This window comes from Notolepis coatsorum (genome assembly GCF_963971535.1).
Source record: "Notolepis coatsorum genome assembly, chromosome: 3".
Lineage (NCBI taxonomy): Eukaryota > Metazoa > Chordata > Actinopteri > Aulopiformes > Paralepididae > Notolepis > Notolepis coatsorum.
In genome coordinates this window covers 39,525,281-39,552,691 of record NC_140167.1, presented here as the reverse complement: position 1 = coordinate 39,552,691, position 27,411 = coordinate 39,525,281, and the positions used below count along the sequence as shown (strand labels likewise).

The window sequence follows — 27,411 nt, the reverse complement described above, 5'->3', positions numbered from 1 at the left end:
AGGCTCAAAACGGCTCGAGATCTTGAGGTAGAAAAATGCTGTTTTTGAGGACTTGATTAGAAATACAAAACAATGAATAAAAAAAATATATATATTACAGAGGTGTTCCATAGACTCACAGGAATTGTGTAAAAGTGCCCAAATAGTGAAAGAAATAGTAAAATAGTTCCCCTTTAACAATTGTGTGTATTGAGCCGTACTGTATTGTACCCATTCTGCATCTGGTAATAAAATTTTCAATCAATCATTCCAATAATACACAGTTGGATGTGTTAGTTGGTTGGATGCACTTCAAGCTGCTTCCACATGAGGCAACTTCTCTCAATCATTCCAATAATACACAGTTGGATGTGTTAGTTGGTTGGATGCACTTCCGATCTGCTTCCACATGGAGGCAAATTGTCTTTTTTGTAGTTGTGGGAACTACTTTGTCTGGCGGATGGTTTTTTCAATAAATCTTCGATTAATGTGTGTTTATTGTATAGAAATAAGGTTGGATGAATGTGGCAGTTGTATAAAAGCTTTACACCACTTGCAGTCGTGATTTGTGAACAATAAACCATGCCTAGGGGGGTCTAACGACCACCCCTAGGCATGGTTTATTGTTCACAAACCACTCCTGCGCGTGATGTAATGCTTAATTGCAGCCGGCTTGTGGGAGGCAAGAAACAGCGTTCGTGACAGGGGAGGGTTGAATTGGATGATACGAAATTGGGATGGGAGAAAAATATAGAAAATGGGAGAAAAAGTGGATAAAAAAAAAAAAAAAACTTCACGGACCCACAGAGGTATTAAGCCAAGTCATGGCTCGACATAAATGACATGCATAAAAGTCATAGATCATTTAAACAGAGCTAATGTTTATCTCCCCAGCCTTAGTGGACGTTCAATGGTTATCAAAATAAAACCGACCAACCCCCCTTATATCAGATGTTGCGAAACATTTAAATAAAGTATCTAGGCCAGGGGTTCCCAAAGTCGGGGTCGCGACCCAAAGGTGGGCCGCGAGCAGCCACGGATGGGCCGTGAGATGATTAAAAAATAAATAAAAATGTTTTTAAAAAAAAACATTTTTATTTTAATTTTAATTTTTATTTTATTTTTTATTTTATTTTTTTTTGTCAGGCCACTGAACTTAGAAGCAGGCCAGGACAGTGTTTCTAGTCGTATTCTAAAATTCTATTCTATTGTATTCTAAAATGTGACTATATGGTTTTATATTAACTTAATAAATAAACAAAAACGAAAAATCTACTTATTTCAACGAACATTTCAAACTAAATAACAGATTATGCACATAAAACGCTGAAAACAACCGAAGCAACAATAGTATTTTAATGAGGCTATTATTATTATCATTATTATTTTGCAACAAGTTAGCCCTCTCATAAATAGCACATATAAATGAATAACTAACTTGAACTAACTTAATAGGATTGAAGTGATATTTGGCTTAAAAAATCGGTCGCCTGGCAAAAAAAAAAAAAAAAAAGCCAGACGATGTGCATTGGGCCGTGGCTCTCTGACGCCTTATTTTCTGGGCCCCGGCCTGAAAAGTTTGGGAACCCCTGATCTAGGCGATATCCAGTGTCACATAGTTAACCTATTTATAAAAAACAAAGTTATCGAAATTATATGACGCCGCTTGGCGTTTAAGCCATAACGAAGTGCTAACTGCACAAAAACAGTATACAGCCTATGACGTGGTGTCCTCTTGTTTCTTCAAGAAGGTTGTGGCATCCTTAGGCGAGGGAATATGTATCCTCACTCCTTCTTTGGTGATGATGGGAACGCTGCTCCACGACTTCGGGGCAGTAATCATCATAAAAATTGACTATGTGCCCTCCGTATACCAGTTTACCCCTCCTCTTCCGTGCCTCTCGAACAATAATTTATTTTATTCCAATTTGACGTAAGATAGCAATAACTATTCTAGGTCTGGAGTTATTTGTAGCTTTGGCTCCGATTCTGTAACACTGATCCAATTCGGGTGTCGTAGGGAGGATCTCCGCCCCCAGAATTTCAACCAGTACCTTTGCCAAGACATTGGGTAGGTCGCAACTCACGGACTCATCCAGTCCTATTATGCGAATATTAGGTCGACGGAGTCGGTATTCGACGTCGGCTAGCTTAGCCATTAGCTTATCGTTGATTCCTTCTATATCTTCACATCTAGCATCCATCACATCCACCTTCTCAGTGCAAGTACTCAAGCCGGTTTCCATATTGTTTAGACGAACGGTCTGTGCACCAACCGTTACCCATAGGTTGTCGATTTTGGATTCGATAGATTCTTTGGTAGAGGCAACTTGGTTGGTTAGGGAGTGTAAACCTTCCGTTATGGTGCGCTCGAGCTTAAGCTGGGATTGCGTGAGCTTGATCTGGGATTGCTCTGATCTGATCTGGGATTGTGTTAGCTCTTCGATTATCTTAGCAATGGATTCCATATCGGTGGAAGCGTCATCTTTCTTTGTCTCGCTTGCTTTCTTCGGTGCCATTGTGGTTCTTTCAGTCAATATAGTTAATTGGAAACCTAAGGTGATGTATACATACAGGTTTAACCGAGTTGGGAGTATAAAAAGAGGCCTTTGAAGTCAAAATAAAAAAAACTGGAGTAGCAGCTTAGCAGAGTGCGACTTACATCCTCGACCTGGAACCGGAACTTACAATATCACAATATTGACATTTTACTGTATTTCATTTTCCAGTACAAATGACATGTGTGATATGACATATTTATTATGTCTTTATCTAACAATGTAATACAATTGTCATGTGCTATTTAATTCAAAACAGTCTATTTTCTTGTACCTTTTTCATACTGCTGCAAGAGCATTCTTTTTGGATTACCTTATAAATAGGCCTATACAGTAGGTAGGCTATATTTATTAGCATATGCAGCCTATACTGTATATCCTTGACGGCGGTATAGTAGAAATCCATACCTTTGCATGGATCCTAGATGGTAGGTCTATACAGTAGTACCTTCCTACCGTCCTGCCTCTTTGTTGCTCGGTTGCTACTGTATGTGTTAATATATGAGAAATATCAACAAAAACATAATAAATCTGTGTCTTATTACTGGATCTTGTAAACAAGTCACAATAGTAATATTGTGCTTTTCCAGTGTTTTACCTACTCTACCACAGCACATAAATTAGGCATTTTCTTTTGAAAGTGGTTACCAATGGTTACAGGCAGCCATACTGGAAGAAATAGAATTACACAAACATGCTGTGCAAGGATTCTATTCTAGTATAGTCAGCCACCACCACACACATACACACCCACACAAACTACACATACTGTATACAAACAAGTGAGCCTTGTCTCATTAAATAGGAGAAATGTCTGTCCCTTACTTATATAATTCCCGCTGAGCCCTGCCCACACCATGGAATTAATGGATTCTGTCACTTGTGGTCTTGGTGGCCACAGCATAGATCTCTGCTCAGCTAACAGGGCAGAGGCCGGACATTCAGCTCTTGGAGAGATATGTTCCAGTCTGCCCTGATCTTTGTCAAGGACCTCTAGGCTCCCGATGACCCCTCTGCAACAGTTCAGCCATACTGCTCACACAGCTCACTCAACCCTATTGTACAGCACAGTACACTTCCACAGGATCAGAACTACATTTACTTTAGTAATTTAGCTGACGCTTTTATCCAAAGCCACTTACAGCAGGAGGGATACATCTCTGGCAGCTAAAGGTAAGTGATATTGTTCGTCAAACAGTGTTGAACTTGAGTCTTACAGTCTACGTGCACAGTAGTATAGACATATTAGCATGGTAGGTATTAGTATAGGGCCAGTAGCATAATACATAGTAGAGATAATAGCACATAATAGTAAAAGACAGTAAGAAGGTTTTATTATTTTTATTATATTGATTGAGGTGGTGTGTTTTTAGTTGATGGCAGAAGATTGGGCAGGTTTCATTCAGCTGTGCTGACTGTGGTGGGAGGTTCGTTCCACCACCGTGGAGCGAGGACAGAGAATAGCCTGCTTTGCTTTGATGACCCTCCCAGGAGCTCGAATAGGACTGGGTCTCAGGTGGCCAGAAGATGTGCAGGGGTCTTGAGGGTGTGTCAGGGTCTGTTGAGGGTTTATGTCAGTGATCCATGCCTGGTCAGTGTTTAGCCTAAGTGGTCATCTACTTCCAAACCATTGATTAAGGCTAGACCAGCTGCACTGAATCACAACAGGGGAGAGGGGAGAGACTCAGCCCAGGGTCACATGTAGCACGTCTGGCCTCTTTCTTGGCCCCAGGGGATCCCATCCTGCAAAAGTGAAGCATGAGAAAGCAAGAAGAGGTGGACCCCCGTCAAACAACTCCCATCATCTCAGCATCATGACCAGCGCAAAAAAGAAAGAAAGAAAAAAAACAGAGGACGTCGCATCATTCACACACCAGATGGTGCATCTAATGGATTTCCCGGCTCTTTGGCTGGAAATAAAAAAAAAAAAAAAAAAAAAATCAACACTCACATAGACTCACTTACTGGGAGACAATGGCACGTTATTTTGACAGCTTACTGTTTCCAACAAGCTCCGGGTTTTTCTCTAAGAAACAACGTTTTCATGAACAGCATTTTCGACCGCACATCTTCCATCTGTTGGCAGATGAAGCTCATCAGTCATGGGTAACAAATGTTCTTCTTGCACAATCCAGTTTCCTGATGGCCGGATTAGGCTACAGCCTATTTCCTCCACCGCATATCATCTGCATCAAGCATAGTGGTTGCCTGGGACATTTCCAGATCTGTCTTTTAAGAGACAGACAGCTGCACTTAACGGACCGCATATCCCAACACAGCCAGTAAGAGCTATGCACCGACCTATCCCCAGAGGGTCCTGCCCAGAGTGGATGAAAGAGATACAGGATGTGGGGTGGTGGTGGGGGGCACAGCCTAATGGTTACTTGAACTTGGTAGGTTGACAATGAGAAGCACCCCCCCTTCTTCAGCAACTACCTGCTCTTGCTGTTGACCTAATCCCCCTGACTGCACCTGTGGAGGAGCAAGAACACTGTGATACTTGTTGTATATTGGGGCAACTCCTACAGGTTCTCCTACAGGTTCTCCTACAGGTTCTCTTACAGGTTCTCCTACAGGTTCTTCTACAGGTTCCTCCTATAGGTTCCTCATACAGGTTCTCCTACAGGTTCTCCTACAGGTTCCTTCTACAGGTTTACACTTTCTCCTGTGACCGGTCCCCGGGCTGTTGCAGTGAACAGGAATGGGCCTGTGGATGACTGGCTTGGCCTAGAAGGAATAAACATTTCTATGCCAGTGTGTCGGTGACGGTGTCGGTGACGGTGCTGCTGCCTTGCAGAGTGACTCTGGCCTCTCTCTTCCCCCGTTTTCTCGCCAACCTGTCTTCCAAGTACCATTCATCTTCCTGTGACTCCAGGACCAATTAGCTAATGCTGAGGGAAGGACACAGATAAAGACGTGATGCAGGAGACGGGAAGGGGAAGCTCCCCTCCAGGGGACAACAACGCATCATGGTCACTGCATCGGTAAACTATTCAGCTCATATCTTTCAATGTAAGTTTGTCCAAAACACCCAAACAAGTTCCACTTGGATAACCATGTTATTATAATTGAATGCCCTCTTCTTTGAGCTCACTGGGTTTATGGGTGTGTCATCAGCCATTACTGCTAAAATAGCTACACAAATAGAGTCATTCCATTTCCTCTACAACATTAGGCGAGCCTGCAAACACTCCACTCTCTACAATGAGCTGTATTCAGTTGATGATCCACAACCATAGAAAATTACTCCAAATGTGATTTAGGCCCACGATGAGCAAAGGCCGTCTGTGTTGTTCACCCAAAAGTCAGGCCGTGTGTAATTTTAACATTTGCCTGTCTGTCTGTTCGGTAGGCCTGTCCCCGACTAAGGATTTGTATAGTCGACTTTGATTGGCCAAAATGTATTAAAAAAAGAAAATCTGCGTAACACTTTCTGGGCCATTCACGTATATAATATAAAATAGAAAAAAAGGGAAAACGATCCAAAAATAATATTCCAATTATTTGATTGCCATCTGGTCCATCCTATGCCCATCTGGTCCCGACATAACCCACCACAACATATGGATCGGGGGTCCCCCGATAATAACGTATAATATACGTTATTGGGCGGCAACAGTTAACGTTATTTGATCGTTTTCCCTTTTTTTCTATTTTAATATCCTATTCAATGTCAGGGACCTGTTGCCGTTAAAAGGCATACTGGGACTCCGAAGGTGCAGTACCGGCCAGATCCTGCTAGTAGGCAGTATCGAGAGTGCAGTAAACCCTGTTCCAGACCGGGTGTAACACTCAAATGTCTCCCCCCCGTTGGGGCAACTCCTGTACTGTCAAATGACCAGCTATAATATAAAATATAGATTTAGCTCTACAAACAACGTGACGACTGAAGGCTTCTTGTCCTCTGCGAAAACATGCAATTGGTCTACTGATGGATATTTGTCTAGTGTGTTCATTAGACGGGTGAAATCCTCTTTCAGTGCCTCTGTGCTCGTTTTCTTAGGCAGTTAGCCTCGCTGGTATGTGCGCCAATAGTGTTAGCCACGTTTCTAGGCCTCTTTGCTTTTGGAAAGAATGATACAAAAAAATATATATATAATAATATATATATATATATATATATAATAATATATATATATATATATATATATATATATATATATATATATATATATATATATCTTTTTTTTTTGCATTCGACTAAGAGGTTGGCAGTCGACTACGGCTCCTTTCGATCGATTAGTCGACTATTCGACTAGTCGAGGTCAGCCCTACTGTTCGGTGAAAGTGAAACATCAATAGAAAGAACCTCAATTGACAGCTGAGATCGCAAAGAAGACAGCATGCAGACACTCCGTCTGGATCCACCCACAACCTATCCATCCATCCACACCGTTCTGTCCAGGCGAGGCGTTACGATCGATACAGTGACAGGTGGGCACCAAAGCCTGCCATGACCTCAGAATCTGAATGGAGGACAGATGAGGCTTTATTGTATGTGCTTTAACCTGGTCCTATATTGATTGTCTTTGTCAGAGAATGCTGAACCAACGACATTTGCCTTGTGGGGCCTTCAATGACTTCAATGAAAATCGTGTTTTTCAATCTTGTTGCATTTTTCTACAGAAGTATTGATGTAAAATGACCCTAAATTCTAGAACTGTTGTTGTTGTATAAATGATGACAAAAGCCCTTTGAGAGGGTGCACTAAAACGAATTAATCGATACATCTGAACTTTTTCTGACTAAATTGTACAATGATGTGTGTAACTGAGGGGTACAATTCCCTGACTGTATTGAATAAGTATGGTATCATTAAACCACTACTGAGTTATGTACATTACTACTGGCCATACAGTACACATGTATATGTGATGAACACCCACACAATAACACGGCTTAACAAAGAAAGTACTGTTTGTAATATTTATTAGAAGAGCATCAAGATTATCTTACATTTATTGAGAATTAGAGTTGCGCTTGTAAGGCGAAGAATGTGCATGAATAGGTCAAGAGCGTAAGTCCATGAGCATATTACGAAGGGGATAATTAATACCACCTGTAGCATAAGAATTATATAAGGTACACTCGTAGGTCAGCTGGAGATACTAGGGGGGTTCCCTCCGGTTGTAAGCCAGCAGGGGAGAGGATTTGTCGGTAGCAAAAGTCTGGATCAACGAGGAATAAAGAGACTCCAGGTACAGGAGACAGTGCAATAATCCCTTGGTCCGTAGACAAAGCAACAGCTATTCTCCGGTATGCGGTGCAGCATGGATGAAAGCTAGCCAGCCTCAGAGTCCTAGAGGCGGGCTCGACGGGGCTCCTCACAGGGTAAATCCCACACGGTAGTGGGGGTAGACGATTCTCTGCTCCAGCAGCCACAGGACCAAAGCAATATAATCCAGCCGAAAAGGGCTCTGCATTCGTCGGTGTAGGTTATCCAGTGTACATATCCACACGGTTCTCGTCTAGGGCTCCTCGGATGACGGCACAAGGTTAGGCCGCCCAGCCTGAATAAGCACACTAGCTCGGTACGATGAAACGGTGGTAATGCTGGTCACTGTAGAACGGTAGCCGCACGATACACTATACATAATAGACTATTACTTGATAATAGAATAAGTCGAACTTGACGATACAGCGTTAAACTCTGACACTTCAGCTATCAATTCGCACGCGGTCTCAAGGCTCTATTTCGGGGCAAAACGGGCCCACTTCACAGCACGTTGTATCGTGGTGAAGGCTTCAACTTATTAGGGTAACTCGTTTGAGGGTAACTAACTGCTGTATCCACCTGCGACGTATTTATACGTAAGGTGAATAATCTAGTACCAGCCTTATTTCTGTCTCGTATTACTGCGCAAATCTGGGCATGTTGAGACATGTTTTAGCGGTGACTTTGAACTAGACATTGGGGGTATGGCCGTGGCGCCTAGGGGGTCGCTGTCCAATAGGAGAACGAATATTATGGTCTGGCCTGTACTAGGTAAAGGGATATTCCGTGTATATGTACAAAGAATATACAAGGGATATCAGACGATATACAAATACTATACAATATATCTCAAGTAATAAATATATATATTCGGTTTAATCTGACCCTTTGTAACAATGTGAATCATTGTACTGTTTTCTTTAAAGATGGTGGTTAACCTGAGTCGTTTCACAGTAATTGTATGCCATGGATCAATACACTTCTATATAACTGTAACCCCTCACCCTCACTTCACATCTATAGCATTTCTCCTATTTCTCCCCTGGCTGGTGTGTGAGCATCAGCTCTGCCTACAAAGCCTCTTCTACTGTATCTACCCTCTGTATGTGTCTTTCTTACTGACTTCCACGTAAATACTATTCAATGTTAACGGGCCACTTCCCCTAAAACAATGATTTATTTTGCACATTATCTCACACACACGTCAAAAAATTCCATGACCAGTTTTGCACACATTCATTTAGTTTGACAAGTTATTGAGAGTAAATTAGTTTGAAACATGGCCACCAGTGACGATATCGGGGTCATTGAATCCTTGAGTTGTGTTAATTACAGCACAATCAAATTATAATGTAGCAGTCCCTATAAAACTGTCAGGATTGGGGGGTGGGTGTAGGACACACACGCAGACACACACAAAAAGGGGAGTCTTAAAGTTATATTTCGTATATAGCTTACGCTTTGCTCTATTGGAACTATCCCTTTAACCATATTCTATAATGAAAACTTTCACCACGTGTACGCACCTGCCCACCTGCCTGACCACTCCCACATCCGCTCCTATATAAGCGGGGTCATGGCCATACTATCAGCTCCTTCCCTACTTTCACCACAGAAGACTGTGTAAAGCACCGCTTTAAGTTTAGTGATAAAGTAGTTAGTTAGTTATAGGAGCTGTGTAGGCATTGTCTTTTGTTTCTCCCTCTCTCACTAATTTACGGGAGAAAGAAAGGATAATGTCGTCACCACCGGAGAGTCTAGATGATGATGATCTATTCTGACCTCCACCGGCGCTTCGCATTTGGGGCGCGCGTTGCTGAGCAGTTCCCCCGCCGGCGTTGTGCTCCGGCTATGCAGCTGGATACTATGCCGCGAGAGACGGTCGGCTGTGGGAGAGCTGACGGTCTCTCTAGGGCGGGTGGTGTCTTGCGACGCGGGCCTCAGGTATGTCAGAGAGTGTTGTGCGGGGGCAGCTGCGCAGCTTGCGTCCCTGCACAACAGCCGGCTCCAAGCAAGAGTCCCTTCGTTGCCTCTCCATAGCGGTATGGGGGGGATTCTTGTTTGACGCCCCACGATAACACAGTGCTCCTCCTCAGAAAGTTCGTAGCTTTGTTTTCCTGGGAGCCCTGATTCCGAGTCTAGGGTTCGAGTCCCGGGTCTCTGAAGAGGGATGCCCTCTGCTAGCCGCACCGGATGCTGGCTCCCGCCTATCCTATGGAGACAGTGAGTGCAGCCTCCCGGCGTGAGGGGTGCGAGTTTGGTGTTTCGTTAGGAGAATATCCCCGAGCTCAAGACGGCAGCAGCCCGCATAAAACGGAGCTTTGCTGCCGATGCCACTGTATCTCTGGTAACACCGTTCTGTGAGAGGGACGGTTGTTGCCTCTCCATTTTTCTTTGGGATAAAGAAGAAGCAGTCGGCTGTCTGAAGTGATCAGGCCTGCATTGCTATTCCTCACGTTACACAGCTTCAGTAGTAGCCGTTAGCTAACAGTGGGCCCGTCAGAGCTAATCGTTAGCTTGCTGCTGCGTTAGCTGGTGGCTATCGATAGGCCGGTAAGAGCTAGCTGTTAGCCGGCAGCTGGCCGTTGGTCGGAGCCGACGGTGGGCCTGTGAAGAGGCTAGCTGTTAGCTTGTTGCTAACCGTCAGCCTGGAGTTAGCTGTTAGCTTGTGCTAAACTGTTGGCGTTAGCCGTGGGGAAGTAGCGGGCCCTGAACACCCTGACTTGGTGTCATCTCTGGCAGAAGATGTCATCGGCCTGTACCATGACCGGCCGCAGGATGTGGGCGAAGTGCCGGAGCGAGGCTCCAGTCGTCGGCACTTCTGGCCCCGCTAGCTAGAGGCCTCGTCAACATGGTGGACCAGCCATTTGTTGCGGCCATTCATCCTGCGTCCGAGGGTCAGGTAGGACATTACACTATGCCCCACTCTTCCTCCCCGTCCCCGAATGTTTTTGGTTAATAACAATGTTTTTGTTTAACAAAACGTGTGTTTACTTCACTGCATTTTGGGGGATACGACGTGTGCTATGTGAACTCACGGCTACAAATGCTGGGGCTGCGTGTTGTGCAGTTTTCTTTGAAAATTGTGTTGGTCGCTATTGTGTATAACTTAGCAAGGCTTGTAGTTCTAGCACTTGGCCAATGCTTATGTCCTTCTCTCTACTTAAAGACAGCGTTCTTTCTTACGTGAGTAAAAGTGAACTTGGGTTTTTTATTGTATGATGAGAGTTGTGTTTGTGTTTCAGGTAACGTTTAGGTAAACGTAGCATTGAGTCCACAACTGGTCTGGGTGTTAGCCTACAGAGTTGTACATATGTGGCATATGACCAAGGGCCTTGAGTCCCTCTCTTTGGCTTGATATTCTTTCTGTAATGATACAAATAACGGGTGGCAAGTTTTTCACACATAAGCCAGAGCCGTGGATAAAGCCAGTTTTTTACACAAACGAGGTTATCGGCTATGGCTGCCGTACATGATGTAAAGCTTTTACTCTACAGGTAAGTATGTGCTTTCATCTGGCGCGCCATGCAACTGGTGTCACGGCTCTGCTTTCTTATGGCGTCGTATCAGGGGTGAGGTGGTGAGGGGGTGGATAAAATAACCCCCCCCACCCCCCCCCGGATATAGTTATATCCTTATACGAAACTGATTGGCCGAGAGGTTGTGCCTTTCTACCTATCAGTCCCCCCCCCCCCCCCCCCATGACGAGAGTTCTCTCTCTCGTCACAGGGGGGGGGGGGGTTTCCTGTCTCCCACACCAAATCAGGATAGGTGGGACACAGGATTCCCCCGGCCATTTGAAAACGTCACAGGCGCTTTTTCTTGCTGGCCAAGAGACATGTCCGTGAGTTACAGGGCCTGTACTACAGACCGCTGTCATTGTGAAGGATAGGTGATGCAATGCAGTAGAGGCAATTTGTCTTCTACTCTGCTCCCTACCAGTAGTGTATATTGGGTCAGAGCCTCCTCCTCAGGGAGTTTCAGAGCCTCCTCTGAGTTTCAGAACCTCCCTCTCAGTGAGAGAGCCTCCTCAGAGTTTCAGAGCCTCCTCCTCAGAGTCTTAGTCCAATTGTTACATGAACCTTTTTCAATTGTTTTACTCACGTTGTGGTCTCTGGGAGGATCGCTGTCTTCTCCTCTTACAGTACATAAAGAGCAGAATTTACGCGTTTTTATTCCCAGGCTCGAGAGGCCGTTGAAGCACGAGCGCATTTTCTTATTGGCCAAGAGACATTGATTGATTGATTGAAAACTTTATTAACAGATTGCAGAATGGGTACAGTACAGTACAGCCCAATACATACAATTGTTAAGGGGATGCAGACCAGAGAAAGACTTTCGTCTTGTTTACATCAGGGTCCCCCATTTTCAATTCATCGTAACATATATGACATACATGACATACAGATAGACAGTACTGCTACATCTATACATTTATGACATACCAGATTTGCAATTACAGTACTGTTTGTGATACAAAAAGAGACCAGAAAAAGAGTATATACATTTGACGTAGAAACTGTACATTGGATTGGGTAGGTGGGGGTGGGGGGGGACTGTACATTGGAGGTGGTTGGCTGGGTGGGGGGGGGGGGGGTTGGGTAGGAGTGGGGGGGGGGAGGTTGGGTAGGAGGGGTGGGTGGGGGACACTGTACAACTGTACAAACAAAACTGTACATTGGATTATTGACAAGACCATACTTGGTAATTTACTGTACATTGGAGGGGGTTGTGTTCGGACATTTACAGGGGTCAGTTTCGAGTTGCAGTCTCCCTTAGGTGTTTTTTGAGAGTGTTTTTGAAAGTGGGTAGTGATTCACATTCCTTTACAGCTTTAAGTAGGGCGTTCCACATTGATGTGGCATAATTGCGAAACGTGTTTAGTCCCTTGTTTGAGCCGAATCTGGGTTTAACATGATTTGTGGAGCTCCCTCTGGTGTTGTGATTGTGGTATTCACTGACCTTTGGGAAGTATTTTGACATGTACATGGGTACCTTGGTCGTGTAGTGTATCTTGTAGACCAGGCCCATTGCAAGTTGCTGTACTCTGTCGTCTACTCTAAGCCATCCTAGGTTGTCAAAGTGGGCAGGGGTGAGGTGGGTTCTAGGAGTAAGGTCAAGCAGTAGTCTGACCAGTTTGTTTTGAGATGTTTGTAATTTTGTTTTTAGCGCCTTTGAGGTGCTTTGGTACCATGAGGTGCAAGCATAGTCGTAGTACCCTTGAATGAGTGCTCCTGCTAGAGTCTTCAGGGTATTCTTGTTTACCAGTGAGGAGATCCGGTACAAGAAACGAGTTCGTTGGTTGACTTTTTTTTATTACATTGGATGCCATTTTGTCACAGGAAAGATTTGCCTCTAGGGTGGAACCCAGGTAGGTAATATCTTCTTTCCTTGTGACAATATTGTCACCCACTGTAACTGAGAAGCCGTCGGTCTTGCTGAGTTTGTTATTTGAACCGAAGAGAATAGACTCTGTTTTGCCCATGTGTAATGATAGTTTGTTATCAGCGAGCCATATGCAGATTTTGCCTAGTTCTGAGCTGAGGGTTTTTTCAACCTGTAACTTGTTCTTGTCAGAGACCAGCAGGGCTGAGTCGTCCGCAAACAGGAACAAGTTGCAGTCACAAGACCCCTAGGTTCTTGTAGTATGCTACTATGTGTTCTACCCCATAATGCCCTGAGTGGGAGGGTAGTTTGTTTACCAGTGTTGTGGCTATGTTTGTGAAGAAACTATTTAAGTAATTGGCTACATCCAGCTTTTCTGTGATGAGCGTGTTGTCCGTCTTTATGTTTATGTTTGAGAATCTGGTTTTAAGTTTTTTACTGTAGCCTAGTTGGTTATTGAGTAAGTTTTAAGTTTTGATCATGGAGTTTACATGTCCGTGAGTTACAGGGCCTGTGCTGCAGACCACTGTCATTGTAAAGGATAGGTGATGCAATGCAGTAGAGACAATTTGTTCTTCTGCTCTGCTCCCTACCAGTAGTGTATATTGGGTCAGAGCCTCCTCCTCAGGGAGTTTCAGAGCCTCCTCCTCAGGGAGTTTCAGAGCCTCCTCTGAGATTCAGAACCTCCCTCTCAGTGAGAGAGCCTCCTCAGAGTTTCAGAGCCTCCTCCTCAGAGTCTTAGTCCAATTGTTACATGAACCTTTTTCAATTGTTTTACTCACGTTGTGGTCTCTGGGAGGATCGCTGTCTTCTCCTCTTACAGTACATAAAGAGCAGAATTTACGCGTTTTTATTCCCAGGCTCGAGAGGCCGTTGAAGCACGAGCGCATTTTCTTATTGGCCAAGAGACATTGATTGATTGATTGAAAACTTTATTAACAGATTGCAGAATGGGTACAGTACAGTACAGCCCAATACATACAATTGTTAAGGGGATGCAGACCAGAGAAAGACTTTCGTCTTGTTTACATCAGGGTCCCCCATTTTCAATTCATCGTAACATATATGACATACATGACATACAGATAGACAGTACTGCTACATCTATACATTTATGACATACCAGATTTGCAATTACAGTACTGTTTGTGATACAAAAAGAGACCAGAAAAAGAGTATATACATTTGACGTAGAAACTGTACATTGGATTGGGTAGGTGGGGGTGGGGGGGGACTGTACATTGGAGGTGGTTGGCTGGGTGGGGGGGGGGGGGTTGGGTAGGAGTGGGGGGGGGGAGGTTGGGTAGGAGGGGTGGGTGGGGGACACTGTACAACTGTACAAACAAAACTGTACATTGGATTATTGACAAGACCATACTTGGTAATTTACTGTACATTGGAGGGGGTTGTGTTCGGACATTTACAGGGGTCAGTTTCGAGTTGCAGTCTCCCTTAGGTGTTTTTTGAGAGTGTTTTTGAAAGTGGGTAGTGATTCACATTCCTTTACAGCTTTAAGTAGGGCGTTCCACATTGATGTGGCATAATTGCGAAACGTGTTTAGTCCCTTGTTTGAGCCGAATCTGGGTTTAACATGATTTGTGGAGCTCCCTCTGGTGTTGTGATTGTGGTATTCACTGACCTTTGGGAAGTATTTTGACATGTACATGGGTACCTTGGTCGTGTAGTGTATCTTGTAGACCAGGCCCATTGCAAGTTGCTGTACTCTGTCGTCTACTCTAAGCCATCCTAGGTTGTCAAAGTGGGCAGGGGTGAGGTGGGTTCTAGGAGTAAGGTCAAGCAGTAGTCTGACCAGTTTGTTTTGAGATGTTTGTAATTTTGTTTTTAGCGCCTTTGAGGTGCTTTGGTACCATGAGGTGCAAGCATAGTCGTAGTACCCTTGAATGAGTGCTCCTGCTAGAGTCTTCAGGGTATTCTTGTTTACCAGTGAGGAGATCCGGTACAAGAAACGAGTTCGTTGGTTGACTTTTTTTTATTACATTGGATGCCATTTTGTCACAGGAAAGATTTGCCTCTAGGGTGGAACCCAGGTAGGTAATATCTTCTTTCCTTGTGACAATATTGTCACCCACTGTAACTGAGAAGCCGTCGGTCTTGCTGAGTTTGTTATTTGAACCGAAGAGAATAGACTCTGTTTTGCCCATGTGTAATGATAGTTTGTTATCAGCGAGCCATATGCAGATTTTGCCTAGTTCTGAGCTGAGGGTTTTTTCAACCTGTAACTTGTTCTTGTCAGAGACCAGCAGGGCTGAGTCGTCCGCAAACAGGAACAAGTTGCAGTCACAAGACCCCTAGGTTCTTGTAGTATGCTACTATGTGTTCTACCCCATAATGCCCTGAGTGGGAGGGTAGTTTGTTTACCAGTGTTGTGGCTATGTTTGTGAAGAAACTATTTAAGTAATTGGCTACATCCAGCTTTTCTGTGATGAGCGTGTTGTCCGTCTTTATGTTTATGTTTGAGAATCTGGTTTTAAGTTTTTTACTGTAGCCTAGTTGGTTATTGAGTAAGTTTTAAGTTTTGATCATGGAGTTTACATGTCCGTGAGTTACAGGGCCTGTGCTGCAGACCACTGTCATTGTAAAGGATAGGTGATGCAATGCAGTAGAGACAATTTGTTCTTCTGCTCTGCTCCCTACCAGTAGTGTATATTGGGTCAGAGCCTCCTCCTCAGGGAGTTTCAGAGCCTCCTCCTCAGGGAGTTTCAGAGCCTCCTCTGAGATTCAGAACCTCCCTCTCAGTGAGAGAGCCTCCTCAGAGTTTCATAGCCTCCTCCTCATAGAGTCTTAGTCCAATTGTTACATGAACCTTTTCAATTGTTTTACTCACGTTGTGGTCTCTCTGGGAAAATCGCTGTCTTCTCCTCTTACATAAAGAGCAGAATTGACGCGGTTGTTATTCCCAGGCTCGTCGTATGTGAGCCTGTGTCTGTGTCTCTAGACCGGCTCCCTGCTGCTCATCCGAGACAGCAAGGGGAAACGTGAGGCTCTTTCTTGTTAGAAATTCGCCGTCCCTGTTCTCGGGTTCTTTGCAATCATATACGCTGTTTTTTTTTTTTTTATCCACTTTTTCTCCCATTTTTCTATATTTTCTCCCATCCCAATTTCGTATCATCCAATTCAACCCTCCCCTGACACGAACGCTGTTTCTTGCCTCCCACAAGCCGGCTGCAATGTGGACTAAGTCATACATAGCACAAGTCCCCTCCGGTACTTGAGGTAACAGCAGTCGCATCTTTTCACCTGCGAAGCTCGATCTCTCAGTGGCGAGGAGTAACGCGTGGGAGGCTCACGCTGCCCCCGACACTTCCTGATTCTACTGCGCAGGCGCACCAACTGACCTGTAGGAGTCGCTGTCCACAACGCCCGATCCCCACCCATCAGTTTCCCACCCCCTAATACGGCCAATGTGTATTAGTACGGACGACCAGCTAAACTGAAAGCAAATGTGGAGCGCTGGGCTCGAACAGGCAAGCCCAGCGTCTCCAGATTTCGTGGCGAGCGCCTTGCCCACTACGCCACGTAGCCGCCCTACAATCATATACGCTGTTTTATGAAATCAGCGTATAGTCTTACGAGACCGATCAGTGCTGGCCTAGGGTGTTTTTCAATGATTGAATATGCTTTGTGGGTCCCGCGCGCCTTGGTTGCCCAACATCATAAAAACGGCGTTTTTTTTATGCGGTCGGCTGGGAAGGAGATTTTTTTCTCTACCGAGCGCCAGTGCACTAGGTTAGACTCGATGGCTCACGTACATCTCCGGGGGGAGATGACAGAGTAGATCAAAACATTGGCAGGGGGGTCTCACGCCCGTTGGGTGGGCCACCAGGAGTAGTGTGGTCGCATACTGACCGTCTTGGTGGCGCTCTCTGTGATGTTTTGGATCGACACGCGTACCTACCCCCCTCTTAGGACTGGGGGTGGCGGCGGCGTGACTAGGGCACAGGACTGGTCCTGGTCGCGCCGGACCGGATCAGTTTAACCCGTTGTCCACCGGGGTGCAGACAGGTTCTGGTACCCCGAAGGACTCTGTGCTTTTCCGGGGGGAAAATGCCAGGTTGGGCCAGACGTCACAGGGGTTGATGTCATGAATGTGTGTGTCATATAGATGCCACTACGAGTTGCCCTTAACAGTGGCGTGCATTGGTCCATACTGTGTTGTACCTTTTGCACGATGTTAGGGGGTTGGTCCTTCTCCATTTGTTTTCACCCCTCCCCTCCCTGCTAAACCGGGGATGGGAGGGGGCTGTCGGGGAGGCTGCTTCTGTCAACTCCTCTATGCATCCCTGTGTAGGTCCCGGTCCACCAGGCCCAGGTCGGGCCTTGCCCTCAATGACCTGTTGGCCTGGGTTAACCCTTTTTAAACCTGAAACGCTTGAACTGCATTGTATAGCCTGTGTATACGCGTAGTTATGTTTTCTGGGGTTTCTTAGTGGGTTAAGGGAGCAATCACCTCCTGTTAAAGTAAACATAGGGGGGTGGTTGTCTCCCCGGTGTGTTGGTATAGCAGAGATAGTTTGACCCTGACCCCGCGATGTTGGGGGCTGTGACAGGGGCTTTTTGCTCACGTCTGTTCCCTGGTGGCGTGTAGGGCTGCACGATTAATCGATTTTAAATCGAAATCGCGATTTGGAATGATGCAAATGATCAAATCACAAAGAAAATAAAATCGCAAACTTTAAAAAAAAAAAATTTAACCAGGAAGTCCCATTGAGATACAAGATCGGTTTGGGAGAGGGAGGTAAGGGGTTTTAGATTGTGTGTTGTGAAGTTTAGACTTCAGAGAGGGAGAGTAAAGTACAGAAAAAAAGGTACCGTTGGGTACCGGTATCGATTCCCAGGTAAAAAGAAACATTCAGGCTCGGTGTCCCGAAAAGTCCAATGTGTAGGCCAGATGCAAGCCGCATTTTACAATAAACCTCTGGGGCTGATTAAAAAAAAATTATTATAATCGCAAAATTAATCGCAATCGCAATATCTGTCGCAATTAGATTATTTCCCAAAATCGTGCAACCCTAGTGGCGTGTGGGATGCGTGTCTGAGTAGTCGCGGGCCCTTCTAAACAAAGGTAAGTCCCACGGTCTGCTCACCCTGTGCGTTGAGGCGCTAAACCCTCTTCGCACAGTCAGGGTCTGATCTCCCTCCCGTCCCTCGCTAGGACCGGAGGGAGGACCTAGGACCGGATCCTCCTCGGTATTCTGATGGTTGTAGGGGACCTCAGCGGGTACATCTGTCGGGCTTCCGCTCTGCTCAGCTCTTGTGTTCCAATAGACAGAGCAAAGCGAAAGCTATATATGAAATATAACAAAGGTTATCCTATAACCCTAGTTATATGAGTAATAGCGAGCACTTTGCTCTGACTCACTGAGGACCCCACGGTCTTCCGTTTCGGCGGTGAAAGACATTCAAAGCACACTAGAATAAACTAAAATAAAAACCCACATAAACTGTGATCCATCACATAAAACAAGGTATTGCTATTTTTTCATCTACATAATTTAATTGAACTGTAATTAACACAACTCAAGGATTCAATGACCCCAATTTTTTGGATGTGTGTGAGATTATGTGCAAAATAAATCAGCATTGTTTTTAGTTTTTTAAGAATTCACATTTTGTTCCTCCTACAGACTAGGACAGCCCAGACAGTAGGCTAATGGTCAACACAATTCTCCAGGGGGGAAAAATAAGAAAACTCACAGAAAAACAACAACAAAAACAACAACAACAACCACAACCATAGAACGATGACTCTTGGTTAGACAGCCTGAGGTTATTCCAGTCACAGTGAATAAGGGTCCAACTTTGTGAAACGGAGAGACCATTTTTAACACTAATAGGTCTCAACCGGAAAACATAGCAATATCCCCAGACGGTTACCAGGGCGATCTTATTTAGTGGTACAATGTTACAGAGTGCAAAAAAACAACAACAGTAAGATACTACATGGTATTCTTTTGAATAAACGGCTCAGTGAGTCGTCAATACAGAGGCGCGTTTGCATCTTGGCGGATTGGCTTTCTTTTGCAGGACGAGGTGAAAGTGAACTCCCGAAAGGTGACACCAGAACCGAACGGGTCAGATATGGATTAATTTAGTGTCGTTAGAGAGAATGCAGTGGATTCCCACATGTGTCTCTATATATGCTATGATGATACTGTTCCGGTGGACGACCGTAGTGTCTGACTGGACACAACGTAGCCCTGATCAATTCTGAAAGTTCATTTGAATGTCAATAGTGCTTGTGGATGAAGAGAGGGTGCTGGTGTCTGAAGCCTGCTGAGGCAGCAGCATCTCTGGTGTCTCCATGGGGGACACTAGAAGTGAGGAGAGGCAGAGACAGAGGCTTGCCTAGCCTATATATACACGCTGCTTCTCGCAGGCTGGCTGCTTTAAAAACAACTCTGTGTGTGTGACAGAGATTCTGGACTAGCGCACTTCACTCGTCCCTTGTGGGTTTCCCTCCAGTGCCTCAGATGAGTCGATTCCTTATCATTTCACATTCAATTAGCAGGGGGAAGAAAATAAACCAGCCCATCGACAGCTATGTCGTACAGAGAGACCCCCCCCTGCTTTGTGTTAAGTCCTACACACACAGGTCAGCAAACCCTGGGTTAGGAAACTAACATCTTCTTTTCGCCAGTTCAGTACTTTTGATGTTGTCTGTTCTCACATGGATTCGGCTCTCCTGGTCATTAAAAAGAGGCTGGCACAGCAGAGAGAGCTTGTCGGGCTGCGTTAGGCCAGGCGCTGCACACAAGGATAACAAAGAGACTGCCCCCCTTCACAGCACATCCACCAGGACATCATGTTCATTTAACTAAGCCATCAGACTCGGTAGCATCATTATGTTATGTGGCAAACGTCTTAAGCTAAGAATTCCCTCTGTTGTCACGTCCGATCCTGTGTAAATGGAGCAGAGTGCTTGTTTTGGCCTCACGGTGGGGGGGTTCCGGTGTCTCTGGGTGCTACGCCACGTCAGCAGATGCACCGCGGCCTCTGCTCGACATGCTGAGGTTGTTCGGTCGCTTCCCCTCGTGGCGGTTTGAGCATCCATCCTCATCATCGCTCTGTGCACATGCCTCTGGGAGCCGGCAGTATGCAGCTCTGTCAGTACACACTGTAGAATGGGTTGATAAGGAGAAAGAGAGAGGGGGGGGGGGTTACCTAGAGCGATGAAATCGTCAAGAGGGCTGCTGGCAATGCACAGCTCCAGAGGTCACCTCTCTTGTGTGCCATCTCTCTCTCTCTCTCTCTCTCTCTCTCTGAGTGCTGCTACCCACATTCTGTACAGGAGGTAGCGGCTCCATAGTGAGTCAGTGAGCGGTAGATTATGCGGGTGTTGTCAGGGTGATGGCAGAGAGGATCTGTACGATGGCACCCACCCTAAGAGGATTATACATGGTGCCGCTGGGCTCTAGCAGCACATCAAGGGCCCTCGTGTCACTGTACTCCATTCAGCTGGACAGCTGCTCCCCTCTGCTTTCACAAACAGCCCGGTGCATGGATGCTTCACATGTTGCTCGGCTACTACACTTATTATGGGCTGTAAAAAACTAGAGTGGACCAGAGCACAAGACGTTTAGGCTTTTTCGCCCGCTGGCTTATCGCCGTGTTATGTCACCCGCTCCACTGTGTCCCGGTATGGGTGTGGACTGTGGGGTGTTGATGCCATTGTGCTGCGGTATGATGTATTGTTAATGACCATGTGCAACAGCAGGAGGAGAGAGAGGGGGGGGGGGGGGGTCGTGGCGTGGCCGGGCCGCTCAGAGGAAGGATGGGGAGGGGCGGGACATCCTGACTCATAGGGTCCTCTGTTACTCATGCCTGCATCTTCTCTAGGTTCTAGCCTCGAGACAACCCCCTCCCCCTCCCCAGGCCAGCTGCTATTTTCTAGTGCCACCACTGCCCTGGGAGGGGGAGGGGCTGTAGAACAGGGAGAAACACTCACAGCAGTTTGCAGAGGTGTAAACTATGACCTCTACACAGCGGCAGGTAGGGCTGTCGGAAAGAATTTCAACATTTTAATTTAGATCTTTTTTAATTAATTCGACTACCAAAGTTCCAGTCGGATGTAAATAATAAGTAAAAAAAACTAAAATACATTATTGATATGAGGTGAACTGAAAACGCATCACAGGTTCTTGTTCTCAGTTCTCACGGGTGTCCAAATCTGATGGATTCCCACTGGCAGAGACAGTGTACTACTGTACCCATAATAGCAGCAAATAAACACACAATTCACTTTTTAATTAAAATTGGCCTGATTTTTCAGCCTATTCATAGTCGAATGCTATTCTTGTCAGGTGATGTACTGATGCAGATGCTCCACCTTTAGAGAGGGTGATGTGGCCCCATCTCTGGTTGAGTTAAAGGAACATGCCAACATTTTGGGAAATTAGCTTACCATCTTCTCCAGAGAGAGACAAGAAGATAGATACCAGTTTCCTCTCTGTGCGTTCAGTAGAAAGCTATCTGGCTGCACGTTAGCCTAGCTTAGCACAATGAATGGAAGCGGACAGTGACGGGAAGCCTTCGGGAGAGGTGTTAGTTGGACAATGAATAGGCTACCCATCACTGTCCGCTTCCATTCATTGTGCTAAGCTAGGCTAATGTGCAGCCATCTCCATCTCCAAACGCGATTAAATATTGTTTAAAATAAAATGTTAAATACTATTATTTTGTCTGTCATGTTTCCAAATAAGATTGGTCACAACAACGAAATGCTTTCTACTTCAATTTGTTGGTTAGAATAGATGACCTCCGTTGAAACTTCACTGAGACTAACACAGTCTATTTGTGAGCTCCCGCACAGACGTGATAATAATAATAATAGCTTCATTTTATATAGCGCCTTTCAAGAGACCCAAGGTTATTAAATTATTAAATGTTTTCATAAGCGTAAAGATACAAGGACAACAGTTATATTAACAATCAAGTTAGTTTACTGTATGCAGGCTTCGCGGGGCTCCGTGTGACATGTCTGTGCCATGCTGCGTTATGCGCAAATTACTGTTGCATAATGTAGGCTATACATATATAATTTATATAGGCTATACCTAATACCGACATCAAAATAGATTGTATGCCTCTACAAATCATATTAAACCATGCAGGTAGAAAATTTACGGAAGATCCGTCGCGATTTGGAATCAAATTGATTGACTTTAATCCCTGGGTATTAATCGAACGAAACGAAAAAAGGCAGTCATATTCCAGCATGGTTATTAATGACACCAATGGCAAACAGTGGTTACCGCCTTAACGGTCTTTATTAGTGTTTGCGCTGCCCAGGCAGCAATGGTCTTTAGGAAGTTAATAGATATTATATCCGACATCACCGTACGTGTACACGTCTGTCAGCCTGTCGTGTATTTCTCCCATAACACGCTTCGCTCGGCTTAGTCCACTTTTCCACATTTCATGGGGGTGTTTCATTACCGTATATGGTAAATTACGGGCGGTTCTACAGTATATGCAAATACTTAAAATCATGCACGAGTGCGGAGCGTAGAACAAATGGTATTTATCAACACGGCGTGTGCGTAGAACCTGTGTACGGACGTTTGATAAATCCCGATTTTTCTGTGCGTACACACATTCTAAATTCCGTGCGTAGGAACGGAAATAAAACACTTTCTACGCATTGTTGATAAATGAGGGCCGGACTTTTAAAGACCAGGCCCTCATTTATCAATAATGCGTAGAAAGTGTTCTATTTCCGTTCCTACGCATGGAATTTAGAATGTGTGTACGCACAGAAAAATCTGTATTTTACAATGAACTATAATGAATTACGGGTCATACAGAACACGCCAGTTGAAACTAATGCATTTCATTGTATACTTGTATGCCGTGACAAATAAAACTCTTGACTTGACTTGATGCACGGAAGCTTATTTCCGCGTTGTTGTCTTCATATTCTACCGCTGGGCGCCAGGTACGCATGCTTTGAGCTGTGCGTATATACACGCACAAAGTCAAGCACACGTTCAAATTGATAAGTCCCACACTTTGCTTAGAAATGATCGTACGCGGGCGGTCAGGTGGCGTAACGGAGATTGCGTTCGTCACCAACCCCGGAGCGGCTGGATTCGCCTGTTCGAATCCAGCTCACAGCTCCGGGGTTGTCACCAGCTTGGCTGGCCGTTCACACTGATACAATTGGCAGTATTAGAGGGTGGGAGAAGCTGGCGGGGTGGGTCCGGGTCGTTGTAAACAGCGACTCCTACAGTTCGTTCGGGGCGCCTGCTAAGCGCGGATATGATCTAAGTGGGATAGTGTGATCCTTCCACAGGCTACGCCCTCTCAGTGAGAATCCGCGCTGCCAGGTGAAAAGAAGCGGTTGATTGGCTGGACGTGTGTCGGAGGAAGCACATGGTAGCCTCCACTCTCCCAGACCGACTGTGGGGGGTAAGTGCGCAGCGACCAGGAAGGGGATTGGGAACGACTAACATTGGGATGGGAGAAAATCGGAGGAAAAAGGAGGGGGAAAAAAATAAAAATAAAAATTATCGTACGCACGGGTCACGCACATATCTGTTCGTACGCACCATTGATAAATGAGGGCCCTGCTCCGTATGGATGTTTCTCTCAGTAGACAGCAGACAGACTATGTGCAATACAGCACTGCACAGACAGCCACCTTTGTCTGTGTGTGTGTGTGTGTGTGTGTGTACGTGTGTATGTGTGTGTATGCACGTCTTCAGAACAATTATCTAACTTGTCAGGAAAGATCTATGAGCAGAGATGAAACGGGAGCCCATCCCCCCGCACCCCACTGATAATGAGTTAGTCTGGGCCCCAGCCCCAGCCCTGGCACCATGGGTTTTAGGGTCTGAACAATCACCTTTTGTCCAGCGCAGGGCACAAGTGCCCTCTGTTAGTGCAGCCTCACTGATCTGGACGGTGGACCCCCCCCCCCCCCCCCCCCCCCCCCCCGACCGACTCCCTTTGCTCTCACAGTCCCACACACAGCACATCGCCAGCTTCTCTCTCCACCAGCAGCACTGGCTCAAGCATGGCTCTGTTTATTTAACCGACCACGTTTTTAATTCAGCAGCTCGGAACGGGGCTGATTTGATGTGGCTGTGAGACTCAGACACTCAGCACTGTCATTTTGGCGAGTGTAGGAGCCAAAGCTATATATTTAGGTTATTGTATTATACGAATGTTTATATGTTTATTTGTATAACCTTACATTGAAACGGCATTAGGAATAGTGATTGGATTTAGATAAAGTCATTGAACCGTCTTATTTGTCATAATAGAACATGCTAGAACATTTGTGATGTCACAGTATGATGTCATGACCGAACGTTCTAGAACATTTGTGATGGCACAGTATAATGATGTCATGACCGAACGTTCTGGAACACTGATTAAGTTTAGGCACTCTTTCGAAGTCGCTCTCTTTCGAAGTTGGTTAACACATTCGGGACGGGCCACGGATAAATCCGTGTTTCGAATCCACTGGTTGAGGACCAACCACGGACATGTCCGTGGCAAGGTTGTTTTGGCTTTTATTACATTGTAATAACCTACTCGATGTCACCGAGCTGCACTGCAGATCTACCCTCCTCTTCGAATTCTGGAAAGTGCATTACCGGCCAGATCCTCTTAGGGGCGCTGTCCCGATAATGCAGTGTGCCCTGTGGCAGAAAGGGGCATTCTTTATTTTGACTTTCAATGTAGTTTCAAGTTAGCTGGATTCTGGATGTGTAGCCTGTAGCTTGGAATACCTTTTGGGACGCGGATTTCACTATGCAGTAACGGAATATATCATCAGCCAATGGACATATCTTTCTACCAGATGTCGATCGATAACTGGGAAATGCTCTGGGGGATCCAACCGGCCCACGGTAAGATCTTTTTCACGTAAATTACACGCTGATCAGGCATTGTTATCATACTCAACCAGCCGATCAATGAATGTGGCTACTGAGGCGAACACGGTTATTCGCAATCAATAATCAGAAACGACGTCCCCCGCCCCCCCCCCCCTTTCATGCATTCATGGTTGAGGATCGTACGGATCATATGCACTTTAAGTTTTAACTGTAGCTTCTGTATAACCAAAATGCCATTGGATATAACGTTAGTAGCTATTAGCCCTTTATCCAGCCTTCCAGGAAATATCCTAGCCGGAATCCCTTATAACGCTTATATTCAAGACGCTATAAAATGAGAACGTATTGATGAAAAAATTATTTCTTTAAGCCATTTTGAAGGGACGGTTTATGGTCTCAATTGACAATGAGAATGGACAGATAGCAATAATATAAAGTATAGATTTAGCTCTACAAACAGCCTCACAAACTATGCAAGTCTGTTTTGATATGCTGGCAGTCTAGAGTGATATTAGACGCATCCAAGTGGCCGGGAAAGTGTTAAGGTTAGAGTTTGTCTTTAGAGCAGGGCGATAGACCACCAGCCCTGATTCCAAACTCTAACCTTAACCAACTTCGAAAGAGAGCGACTTCGAAAGAGTGCCTAAACTTAACCAGTTGGAAACAAGGCGGACAGTAATAAAATTAGCAATCAATCAATCAATGGCTAATTTTATTACTGTCCGCCTTGTTTCCAACTGGTTAAGTTTAGGCACTCTTTCAAAGTCGCTCTCTTTCGAAGTTGGTTAAGGTTAGAGTTTGTCTTTAGAGCAGGGCGATAGACCACCAGCCCTGATTCCAAACTCTAACCTTAACCAACTTCGAAAGAGAGCGACTTTGAAAGAGTGCCTAAACTTAACCAGTTGGAAACAAGGCGGACAGTAATAAAATTAGCAATCAATCAATCAATTCAATAACCCATGCTCAGTTAAAACAGCGCACATCCCAGCTGCTTCTATAGAAAGTAGGTTTAAAAAATAAATAAAAAACCTCTTATAGGGCAAAGAAAACTTTTTTTATTTGTTTTACCTACTTTCTATAGAAGCATCTAAGAATGAAGTTCTATAGAAAGTAGGTTCAAAACAAAAGAAAAGTTGGATGTGTTAGTTTGTTGGATGTCTTAGTTGAGAGACAGTTGGATGCCTTAGTTTGTTGGATGTCTAGTTGAAAGACAGTTGGATGTGTTAGTTTGTTGGATGTCTTAGTTGAGAGACAGTTGGATGTCTTAGTTTGTTGGATGTCTTAGTTGAGAGACAGTTGGATGCCTTAGTTTGTTGGATGTCTAGTTGAAAGACAGTTGGATGTGTTAGTTTGTTGGATGTCTTAGTTGAGAGACAGTTGGATGTCTTAGTTTGTTGGATGTCTTACTGAGAACAGTTGGATGCACTTCCGAGCTGCTTCCACATGGAGGCAACTTCTCTTTTATTTTTATTTGGGAACTACTTTTTCTGCGGATGGGTTTTTCAATAAATCTTCAAATAATGTGTGTTTATTGTATAGCACTATACAACGGCATGCACATTTCTCGATTCTGATTGGCTGAAACAGTCCATTTACACGTATGTATAGGGCACATTCCACGCTCCTGGTCCCAGGACCCGCCCACAACCAAATCACATCACTCCGCCGTTCGACTTTGTAGAGGGAGCGGAGAGCGGAGAGGGGAGGAGACGAGAGGGGACAATAATCTTTACAAATGGATATGTTGATAGCGTCATAACGACTAAATATAAATAGATTCTGTCACAGTGAATGTCTTAGTCTCTTACACAATGTTGGATTGTGTAATCTATGGGTCATGAATCATTGTGGAACAAAAAAAAAATCGCGGATTGATTGATTGATTATTTGCAATTAAAAAAAAATTCTTCCTTCCCCCTGACTGCAGACTGTCTGGCACACCCACACACACACACACACACACACACACACACACACACACATACACACACACACACACACACACACTCCTGTCTGCAACGGCGGAGGAGAGTCAGACTGAGAGAGAGCATGGCCTATTGAATTGATTGATTGGTTGATTGCTAATTTTATTACTGTACGCCTGGTTTCCAACTGGTTAAGTTTAGGCCCTCTAAAGTAGGTTTAAAAAAATAAATAAAAAAATAGGGCGAAGAAAACTTTTTTTCCCCTATAGGGCAAAGAAAACGTTTTAATTTGTTTTACCTACTTTCTATAGAAGCATCTAAGAATGAAGTTCTATAGAAAGTAGGTCTGCATCCCCTTAACAATTGTGTGTATTGACCCGTACTGTATTGTACCCATTCTGCATCTGGTAATAAAATGTTCAATCAATCAATCAATCATTCCAATAACAACCACTAACTTCATAATTAAAAACTAAAGAAAAGTT

At 44.9% G+C, this 27,411-nt stretch overlaps 1 protein-coding gene across 2 annotated transcripts in view; it reads left to right on the top strand.

Moving 5' to 3' along the window:
• rtn1a (reticulon 1a) overlaps positions 1–27,411 on the top strand; it is a 57,235-nt gene that overhangs the window by 12,576 nt on the left and 17,248 nt on the right. Inside the window, exon 1 of one of the 2 annotated variants that reach the window (XM_084310941.1) lies at positions 3,476–3,710. The exons of the other annotated variant lie outside the window; for it this stretch is intronic. The gene's annotated coding sequence lies outside the window, so the exon portion shown is untranslated. Of the gene's footprint in view, positions 1–3,475; positions 3,711–27,411 lie in introns of those variants that run through there. 2 annotated transcript variants of the gene reach the window in all.